This window comes from Lolium perenne, chromosome 4 (assembly GCF_019359855.2).
Source record: "Lolium perenne isolate Kyuss_39 chromosome 4, Kyuss_2.0, whole genome shotgun sequence".
Taxonomy (NCBI): Eukaryota; Viridiplantae; Streptophyta; class Magnoliopsida; order Poales; family Poaceae; genus Lolium; species Lolium perenne.
Window position 1 is genome coordinate 116,501,101 of NC_067247.2, and position 10,527 is coordinate 116,511,627.

The 10,527-nt window shown below is 48.9% G+C and overlaps 1 pseudogene; it reads right to left on the minus strand.

The window, feature by feature from the left end:
* Positions 1–556: 556 nt before the first annotated feature.
* Positions 557–2,364, minus strand: LOC127293702 (desmethyl-deoxy-podophyllotoxin synthase-like; annotated as a pseudogene).
* Between the last annotated feature and the right edge of the window lie 8,163 nt (positions 2,365–10,527).

Genomic DNA, 10,527 nt, shown 5'->3' on the forward strand with positions numbered 1-10,527 from the left:
ATTTTTATTGTAAAATGGCAGCCTCACCAACAACACACAAAAGCTAACACTGAAGAAACTTAAATGCCATCGGAGTTGGAAAATGCTCCATTTGGTCCCAAAATCCGGACCATTGAGTTTTAGTCCAACCACCACCAACATGCCAAGATCTTGATTTAGGCATGATCAAAATTTTGGCAACAGTTGAACGCGAATTTCCAGAGGCAAGATGAATTGGTAGGAAAACCGACATATCGTCTAGGCAAGCGCATCAATTGTTAGGACAGCTTTGTGTGCACTAGAAAGCTGTAAAAGTGCAGGTGGCCAAGCAGAGGAGCCTTAGTTTGTTATTGGTTTATATATCAGTGTTCCTTCCGGCTCGTCGGTATAACAGAATAACATGTGCATGATGTGAAACGAAATTATAAATTAGTCTTTGAAAATCTAAATATATGACTTTTAGGTGCCATTTTATTTTAAAACACAGACTCATCAACACACCATAACTAAATTCAGTTCAGTTTTTAAAACACAACTTTTTCAACGCACCATAAGCAGATGCCACCTTTCATGGGCCACTGTGCTTGCTAAGACATACTCCGTACTAGAACTAAACAGATGAAAAACAACATATCAACAGGGCAAATATGCGTGGGGAGTTGGACGCAACCACAGATCCACCTTCTTCCTAGCAGTCACTCCCATGGTTTCTGTCATGTCCAGTTCACCCGGAAGAATGCCATCTGGGAGACTCCAATCGAAATAGAATAGAAGGCTAGCAAGACCCAGCTGAATGGTGGCCAGCCCGAATAGCATCCCGGGACAAATCCGTCGACCAGCACCAAACGGTATGAGCTCGAAGTTGTTGCCTTTGAAATCTCTGGTACTTCCTAGGAATCTCTCCGGCACGAATGCTTCCGGCTCGTCCCAGCATTCCGGGTCCCTAGCGATAGCCCAACCGTTGACGAGAACAGTAGCGCCTTTGGGCACGTCATAGCCGAGTATTCTGCATTGTTCATGGCACTCCCTTGGCACCAGTAACGGCCCAGGAACGTGCAGCCGCAAGGTCTCCTTGATGATGCATTGCAAGTAGCTCAGCTCGCCTAGGCCCTCTTTGGTAACCTTGTTTTCCCCCATGAAAGCTGCCCTGATCTCATCTTGCGCCCTGGCCATCACGTTTGGGTTTCTCATGAGCTCTGTCATGGCCCACTGTAACGTTGTTGCTGTTGTCTCGCTCCCCCCTGCAAGAAGGTCCTGTATTTTTTCCTTCTATCAGTGACACCATGGATTTGATAGAAAAGCTAAGCATAAGTGTGTACGTTCAGTTTTAGCTAGCAGTACCATGGAGAATCGAAGAACTTACAAAGAGCACTGCTTTGATGTTGTTCATGGTGAGGGGGAACTGAAGGTTGCCTTCTGCCTGCACCCTCAAGAGCACGTCGATGATGTCTTCGTGGTGTAGTTCCGGAGAGGAAGCACTCCTCTGCAGATGCTCATCTATGGCGCGTCCCATGAACGCTAAGAAGACCTCTCGAAACGCCTCGGCTCTGCGCCGCGTGAGGCTCAGAATGCGCGCCAGTCTTGATGACGGGAACATGTCCGGCAAGGTGAATCCGCCTACCAGCCGCACGGCCTCCTCGACGTGGCGGAGCAAGGTGCCGTGCTCTGTGAACACCCATGATGGTGTGTACCGTCGTGCCCGTCACGTACGTGGCGAGCATCTGGCTCAGATTCACGAGCGGCTGTCGTGACAACTCTGACGCGGAGGAGATTGACCGGACGAACCGGTCCGTCTCCTCCTGGCGGATGGCGCAGAACGAACTGATGCGCTTGGCGCTCAGAAGCTGCAGGAAACAGATCTTGCGCATCTGCCGCCAGTGCTCACCGTACGGGGCGAACACGATCCCCATGCCACGCTTGCCCAGCGCCTTCACGGATGAGCTGAGCGGCCTCGTGCAGAAGGTGGTGTCGTGCGTCTTCATGATCTCCTTGGCAGCCTCGGCGGTGGAGGCGACGATGACCGGGTTCGTGCCAAACCTGAGGAGCATGAGAGGGCCATGGCGCCGCGATAGGTCTTGCAAGGCGCGGTGTGGTAGGCCACCGATAAGATGGTGGAGGCTACCGATGACAGGCAGCTGCCACGGGCCTGGAGGGAGCCGAAGACCATTTTTACGGGAGCCAAAGGAAGCCGCGTAGTAGAACCGAGTAAGGTACAGGAGAGGTAGAAGAGCTAGCAAGCAGTAGCAGTAAGCATCTTTCTCCATTGCTGGGTACTTGTGGTAGCTGTGAATCTGCGACTACCAGGATTTATGGATGATTCAAGTCAATGCAAGATGCTGCTTTGTTTTGTGTTTGTGGTTGTTTCTTGGTTTCTTCCTGATACTGCTTTTTGAATATTATTCATGTCGAATGGAAAAATCAAGAGCGAACTCATGAGAAGTCATACTATATTATTGACTAGGGATGTGGTCCACATACTAGTCAAATGGCGGTCTCCGTCAGGCAGGGTAAAGTCAAGACTCCAGCGCATGGAACTTAGCCGTGTAACTGTTCCCTGATCAGATCTACTTCCTCCGGCCTCCTCTCCTTCTTCTCCGACCAGATCCGAGCTCTCCGTCGTGTTCTCTCCCTCCTCTACCCTCCTCCCGTCAGCTCCATGGCGTCAGCGGGCTGAGCCCTTGCAGAGATGAAGGTCGGGCTACCTCGGACTCCTGCAAGTAGCCGTTCCGCCCGTGCGTCTGAGCCCGCCCCGGCGGCCTCGCCGGCTCCGCCTCTTGCCGCTCGCTTTCTCGCCGACGAGCTGGCCGCGGCTGCCCTCGCCCGCCGCAGGTCTGACCCGGCCGTTCAGGGACGGATGACTCGGCCTCGAGCTCGCGCCCGCCCTCGCCTCAGGCTTGCTGCGGCGACTTTGCACCCGAGCCCTCCAGTCGCGCCTGCAGCTGCCCCTGCAGGTTCTGGTCCGGCCTGCCCCTCGGTCGCCTCAACGGTGGATAAAGTCCTCCAGGCGCTGCGGGCGTCCATGCAGGCCCCTTGTGCTGCAGCGCCGGCCGCCTCCGAAGGTGCTGTGTCTAGGTCGCCTTGTCCTCGCCATCGGTCTAGGATGGCGGCCGCTCCTCCAACCGGCTCTCACCCTTTGGATGGGCTGCTCTGCGACCCTGCCATGCTGGTCGAGGGCCTCAAGTCATTGTCGTTGTTGTCGGTTGCCTCGGGTGGTCCTGCCAAAGTGCCCCTTCCTGCCGATGGTGCGATGCCAGCCTTGGGCTCGCTTTGGGTTGCGTTTTTGAACTCTGACGAGGACGACGATGATGAAGAGTTGGCTCCGCGGTCGCCGTTGGCCTCCTCTGAAGGGGTTGTTTCCGGCTCGGTTCGCGACACCGCTGATGTACGCCATGATGATGAGGCGCCAGCGAAGCCCTACGACAACATCTCTGCAGATGTTGGCGCTCTTGGGGACGAGGATGACTGGGTGAAGGTGGGTCGAGGCGGTCGCCCCAAACGCGAGCCATCGACTTCGCCTCGGAAGGAAGGCCTCGAGCATAGTCTCGCTTTCAAGCGTTGGGCTCGTGGGAGATGCTTTCGGTGCCTTGAGCATGATCACCAGGTCAACACATGCCGTGAGCCCTTCAGATGCATCTGAAGTCGTCGTCCTGGTCACCGGGAGCGTTTCTGCCGTGCACGCTTTCACACCGATCGTTCTTGCTCTCCGGACGGTCGTGCACGTTCTCCAGATGCAAGTGCTCCTTGTTCGCGGCGTCGCTCTCCGCCCGCACAGCCACGTCGTCCATCGGCGTCCCGGAGTTGGGTCGAGGTCGTGTGCCACTCGTTGTCTCCTACAACATCGCCCAAGACCCTCTCCAGGGTGTTGTGAGGAGTTCAATGTCAATGCCAGTTTGGACTCCCGCTTTCAGTGCCAACTTTCCTTGCTACGCATGGAGCTCACCCAGTTGGTTGCTACGCGCGTCGAGGAGGCAATTCTCCCCCTCCGTGAGGAGGTGGCAAGCCTCAAGTTGTTGTTGGCACATGCTGGTGATTCTTCGGAGCCGACGGAGGCATGTTCTTCAGGTGGACATTAGCTCGCCACCGTGGAAGTTTCACTTGCACTTGGCTCCGTTGAGGAGAAGTCATCTGTGGCCGAGGAAGAATATCTTTACAGTTGTTTCTCTCCTCGTGGCAGCCCCGGCCAGTCGCTGCAACCTGTTGGGTCAACTGCCTCGGAGCGCGAGGGCATAGACGAGACCTTGGCCCCAGTGTTGCAGATCACGCCAGAGCGACATGAGTTGCGTGGTGATTCTCCTGCGGTGCTTCCGTTAGCGTTATGCTCTTTTGAGACCTTGGAGGTGACCACGGCACCCCCGCCACCACAGTTGGAGCCTTGCCAGTCCCTCGCCTCTTTGGACTGTGGAGCAGTGTTGGCGCCGGCTTGCTCGCTAGTTTGGAGGCGTCTAGCCCTGAATATGGCAAGGACATTGACTGCGTCTTGGCGGGGAAGGTCTCGGAGGATTTGATTAGGAGGATGGAGAAGTCTCCCAGGAAAGTATCTATCAAGAGCATAAGAAGGAAGAGGGCCGGTTGATTAGTTGTTGGACTATTTTTGGTTGTCATGACCGGACATTGTGCTCTTGGGTGTCGGTTCTAGTTGGTTTAGAGGTTGCATTCTTTTGTTGTTTTTCTCTTGTAGGTGTGATGTTGATATGGGCTTGACCATGTTGTAGTAGATTTTTCGCTCGGTTTTCTCCTAAAAACCGAGCAACTTCTTATAATTAATAATGAGGTAAAGTTTTTACCTCCGTTTAAAAAAAAGACTCCAGCGCAGTTGCAGTAGCGAAAATTCTGCTGTGGCCGAAGTCATCATCTTCTTCTACTCCGTACGTAGTACTACTTCACAAGCTAATGTGTGAACGATGTGGTCGCTGTTAATGCAAAACTGCTGCTTTACAGAATCACTAATTAAAGCACCTGCAGATCTAAATCTTCTCTGATTATGGTGCACCGATGAATAAGGAATTTCTGGGCAGTGGATCAAATATGCAGACAAGGTGCATCATCATCCAATTTTGCACGGACAAACAATCAAGTAATGGTACGCTCTATTCACCAAAAAAAACTTATGGCACACTCACCGTTATTGACTGAAGCAAGCGACGAAGGGGCGACAGAGGACCCTGATCCAGCCTGAGGCAGAGAGCCTGTATGGAAAGCCAGCCGGATACACCGGCATCTGGCGGCTGGGTGGAGATTAGCGATTTTTTTTTAAATAATACGAATATTTTAATTAAGTGCAGGAATAGCGCGCGTTTTCAAAAAAGTTGAATAGTGTGACCTGGTCGGTCAGCAGTCGACCGACCGGACAGCAGCGGGCCGATCGGCCAGTAGCTGACCGACTGCATGCCGGGGGACAGGCCGACCAGCGCTTGTCGGCCACTAGGAGGCCGATCGGTCGATAGCTGGCCGACCGTGAATGGCTCGACTTTCCACGGCCGCGTGAGCATCTCCCTTTCTTCGGTGCGGCGCGACGCGCAGACGCTCCTGGCCAAGCTCTTTCTTCTTCCTTTCTCTTTTCTTCTTCCTCTTGCTGTTCGTCGAGAAGAGCTCCAAAACCTCCGTTTTTCTCAGATCCTCACTGATTTAGCCAATAAAACTTCACCATTTTACTTGTATTAGTTGAGGGAAGCCCAATCTACAGATGGGTTAGAGTTTGGAGGAGTTTGGTGGTGCTGTTTAGCAGCAATGATGATGAAGTGGTGGAGGTTGATGGTGGTGTAAGGGGCTGAGCTGCTGCTGTGAATTGGTGGTGGTGCTGAGCTGCTGCGTGCAGTTCGTGCTGCTGCTGTTGGAGAGGCTGCTCACGCTACAAGGGTAAACCCTAATCTTTGCATATTAGTGTTAACTGTGTAGGTTAATGTAGGCTGGGTTTTAGTGTTAGTGTATTTATGTGGGCTGGTATTAGTAGTTGACACGGACGGAATTTTTTTTAGGTGAGCAAAGATGACAGATGTAGTGAAGATAGTATTTTACTATGGTATGGGTAGTGTCCGATCAAATGAAATGGGAGTTGATCTGAGTGAGTTCAAATATGTAGAGATGAATATGTCTGCTCCTAAAACATGGACAATTGAGCAGGTGAAGGACTGGTTGACAGAATGTTTCGGGCTTAATTCTGAAGTGCACACAGTGGGTGTGCATGCATTGTGGACTAAGTCGGTATCAAACATTTTGTGGTATTTGAGGCATGTAGATGATACCTCTAAGTGGGTGAGCTGGTTAAAAGGATCTGAAAGGAGAGGAACTAACCCTGTGGCGTTAGTTCTTCCGGTGGCGAAGGAGGTAGCGCCTCCTGAAGGCGGTTACAGTGGAGGAGGTGGTTACGAATCAGGCCAGAGCAGTCAAGCACCCGACGGTGGTTACGAGCCTGAACATAGAGCCATGCGGAAGATGTTTATAGTGGCCAGGGTGATGGTTACACAGGAGAAGACGGTGAGGTTGATGGTGATGAAGAAAATGGTTACAGGCAGAATCAGATGGAAGAGGAAGATACAGAAGGTGAAACTGATGATGATGATTCCGATGAGTCTGATGATGGGGAGGAGGTGCCTATTCCTGGCAGATGGAATCATAACTTTTCGTCTGCAATGACAATCAATGATGGCCTTGATTCTAACTGGGAGTATCACCAGAACAATCTCGCCGTAGGGGCCATGTTTCCGTCGAAGCGACATATGCAGGATGCAATAATTAAGTGGGCAATGGCGAGCCAGAGGCAGCTGAGAACAACCGTGTCATCTGGAAAATACCTGACGATGGAATGTGTGGACATCAATTGTCCCGGAAGGGTGCATGGGTATGTTCCTAAGTATGACACAACATGGCGTGTGAACGACTTTGTGCCGCACAGTTGTGAGCTTGCAAGTATCCGCAATGATCATTGCAACCTGTCGTCTAATCTCATAGCTCGGCTGCTGTACACTGAAATAGTGGAAGGGCAAGCCATGAGAGTAAATGCCATACAGAAGAATGTTAAGAAGCATCATTTTTACACCATTTCTTATGGCAAGGCTTGGAGGGCTAAGCAGAGGGCGATGGAGATGAGGTTTGGTTCGTTTCGAGACGCATACGACGCTGTTGTTCGTTTGCTGCAGACGCTGCATGCGAGGAATCCAGACACATATGTGAACATCCAGGACATGTTTTTGCCGGAGTCCCCATCTTACAGGGTTTTGCATAGAGTCTATTTCTCGTTCGGTGTATGCATCGAATCATTCAGACACTGTCGACCCGTGTTATGTGTCGACGGCACGTTTCTGACCGGTCAGTACAAGGGTCAAATCTTGACCGCCATTGGAATGGACGGAAACAATCAAATCGTGCCACTCGCTTTTGCTTTCGTGGAGAGTGAGAACACCGAAAGCTGGTTATGGTTTTTCAGGCAGTTGAAGATTTCAATTGTAAAGGACAAGCCGAATGTTTGCATCATTCATGACAGGCATGCAGGTATACTCAAAGCTATTAAGACACTGAAAGAGCCTGGGCAAGAAACGCCATGGATTGACATTGAGAGCCGCTGGTGCATGCGCCACCTAGGGGCCAATTTTTACGCACAATTCAGGAACAAGAACCTTATGAATGTCTTCAAGAGGCTGTGCATCCAGAACCAGCAGTGGAAGTATAATTTTTTGCGTAGCAAACTGCAGGAGTTCACGAAGCAACAAGTTGTGCAGAGGAAAGCAGCTCGAGATGCAAACATAGCAGCACATATGCAGGCTGTTGCAGCAGGAACAACAGCGGTAGAAGCAACAGTTTATGAGGCACCCCAAGGTCTGTGCGACTTGCCCGAATTTGACCCGTCCGGAACAAGGAGAAGGCAGGGAAGGCAGATTAAAAACTTTGAGCAGTGGATAGAGCATGAGCCTACGGAGAGGTGGTCTTTGTTACACGACACACATGGAGCTAGATACGGCGTCATGACAACCAACCTCGCAGAGTCATATAACTTTGTGCTGAGAGGCAACAGAGCTTTGCCACTTACAGCTATAGTAGAGGGTATTTTCATGGGCACAGTTAAATATTACAGAGATAGACGTGAGAAGGCTCGGATGCACATGGTGAACAAACCAACCACACCATATTGTTCGAAGATTATGGAGTACATGCATAAGAAGAAGGAGAAAGCGAAGCATCTCGCTGTTGTTCAAATTGGTAATGTTGAAAGAAGGTTCGAAGTCCGCTTACCTACAGATAGGTTCGGGTGTGGGAATCCGCAGCGAACGCATGATGTGAAAATTGGCAATGAAGAATGGCCAACTTGCGAGTGCACATAGCTCGCACACATGAAAATTTTCATGCCGAACTGGTCGGAGAAATCCTCCACCTGCTTAACCTTAGCAAGACGGCCACACCAACACCGCTCCGCAGTCACACCCGGGGGCAAACTTGCAGCCTTCGCCTTCACCGGCCTAAACTCCTGGTCAGAGCACGGCACACTCATGATAGCTAAGGGCAAGCAAACATAAAATAAAGAGAGATAGAAACACTTGTGTCGCGAAGACTGTCGATGCCTGTTTTTATAGGCAAAAATCTGGCGGGAAAATATAGCCAGAGATAGTGGCGGGATAAAATTGGCGGGAGAACGTGGCGGGAAGGACTGGCGGGAGAACGTGGCGGGATAAAATTAGCGGGAGATCGTGGCGGAAAGGAATGGCGGCAAGGACGGGGAAAAATATGGCGGGAAAGCGGTGGCGGGAAAATAATGGGGGAGATATGGGTAATGACCGCGAACTGAGATGCATGCAAACAATAGGGAATTAGGAGGCCGATCGGTCTACAGCTGACCAATTGGTCGATAGCTGACCAATTAGTTCTGTTGGTCTACTAAAGACCGGTCGGTCAGCTGCTGACCGACCAGGTCACACTATTCAACATTTTCGAAAACGCGCGCTATTCCTGCACTTAATTAAAATATTCGTATTATTTAAAAAACATTCGCTGGAGATTACCCCTCAGCCATGAATATTAGCTCACTTGTTGGTAAAACTGTTAACAAGTGCCAGCAATGGCCGTTCTGAGGCATAGTTCTTGGAGATCTACGCCCTACATAAAAGGTGTAGTGTTTAGAAAAATTATAATGAGCCAAAAGAAGAGGCAAAAGGATCCATATACTTCTGCGATTTGGCAATACCATAGTGCTCTTTTTTTAGCAGGCTGTACCAAAGTCTCTTGATGTATGTTTCGTCAGCAATGAACTTTAACATATGTAGTACATTAAATATTCATATCTTTACTATTACTAGTACAAATGCCCGTGCGTTGCTACGGGTTCTCACATTTTATTTCTCAATGCACATAAATAATTTAAAACTCAGTATAAAAATTTAAACCAAATCAAGGATATTATAATGTACTATAGCATGCTAATACGAAACACAATAACAAGATAGCATTGTCATACAACTGCATTGTTATGAAGAACGTTATAATAATTGACATCGTTTATAAAAATTAAATAAGCACTCCACTAATTGTTTACATTAAAAGAATCTACTCCTCGATGCTCCTTAAATACTGTCGTACAATGCTAGGAATATTTTCTTCTGCTTCATTTTTACTGTACTTGAGCAAGCGTACCAAAAAATTCTTCTTGAGCTCAAAAACATTCTGCATAAGAATACTTCACATTAACATGTATAGTTCATGCGGAAAAAATGTGCAACGTAGTATAGCACCCACCGTGCATATTGGATGGACCACTTCTTTACCATTCCATGAGAGTATAATGTAAAATACAAAATAGCCAGATGCATTCCTGTAGATAAAATGCCTCATCATTATCTTTGTGAATGAAAACAGAGCAAAACATTTGGGTTTAGTTTTAGATATACTCACGGGTCTGGATTTTCTGGAATACCAACTGGTGATCTACGTGGCCAGGAAAGTACATCGGCATCCCAACCTGGTTGTGCTAATGCAAGTGTGTCGCTTAGATAAATTGAAATTCTTTGTAGCTTTAATTGCATGTTGTTAGATCGAATCATTTTACTCTCCGGTGATGGCAGCACAGACAGAGGATCAATAACACACACAAAAGAGGCATGCTTATCGATGGAGAACAAGTTAAAGTGCCGCATGGATACATAAGGAAACAAAACCTTCAAAGGAACAATTATTAGAAACGCATATAATGTGACAATGTTGGAAAAGTTAATATATTTACCAATTTGCGTGAAGAGATTTTGTAGTCTATCCCAGACCAACTGTCGAACAATGCTGCTAACGACTAGATATTTGGCTTTACTCGCTATTTGTTACCTCGCATGGACTGAACCATCGCCGTCTGACAAAAATAAATTAAATAGCATTAGTTAGAGAACAATCTAGCATTCCAGTAGTACTAATTTGATATTGTGTTGCGTATGCAGAATTCATCTAACATATATATATATCAAAAAAGCTTTAACGGCTAGGTAGGTACAGTTGCTAAGAAAACTTAGTTTACAGTAGATTAACAATGAAAATACGAGATTGTAGTAACTTACGCAAAAACGTAGATCCATGTAG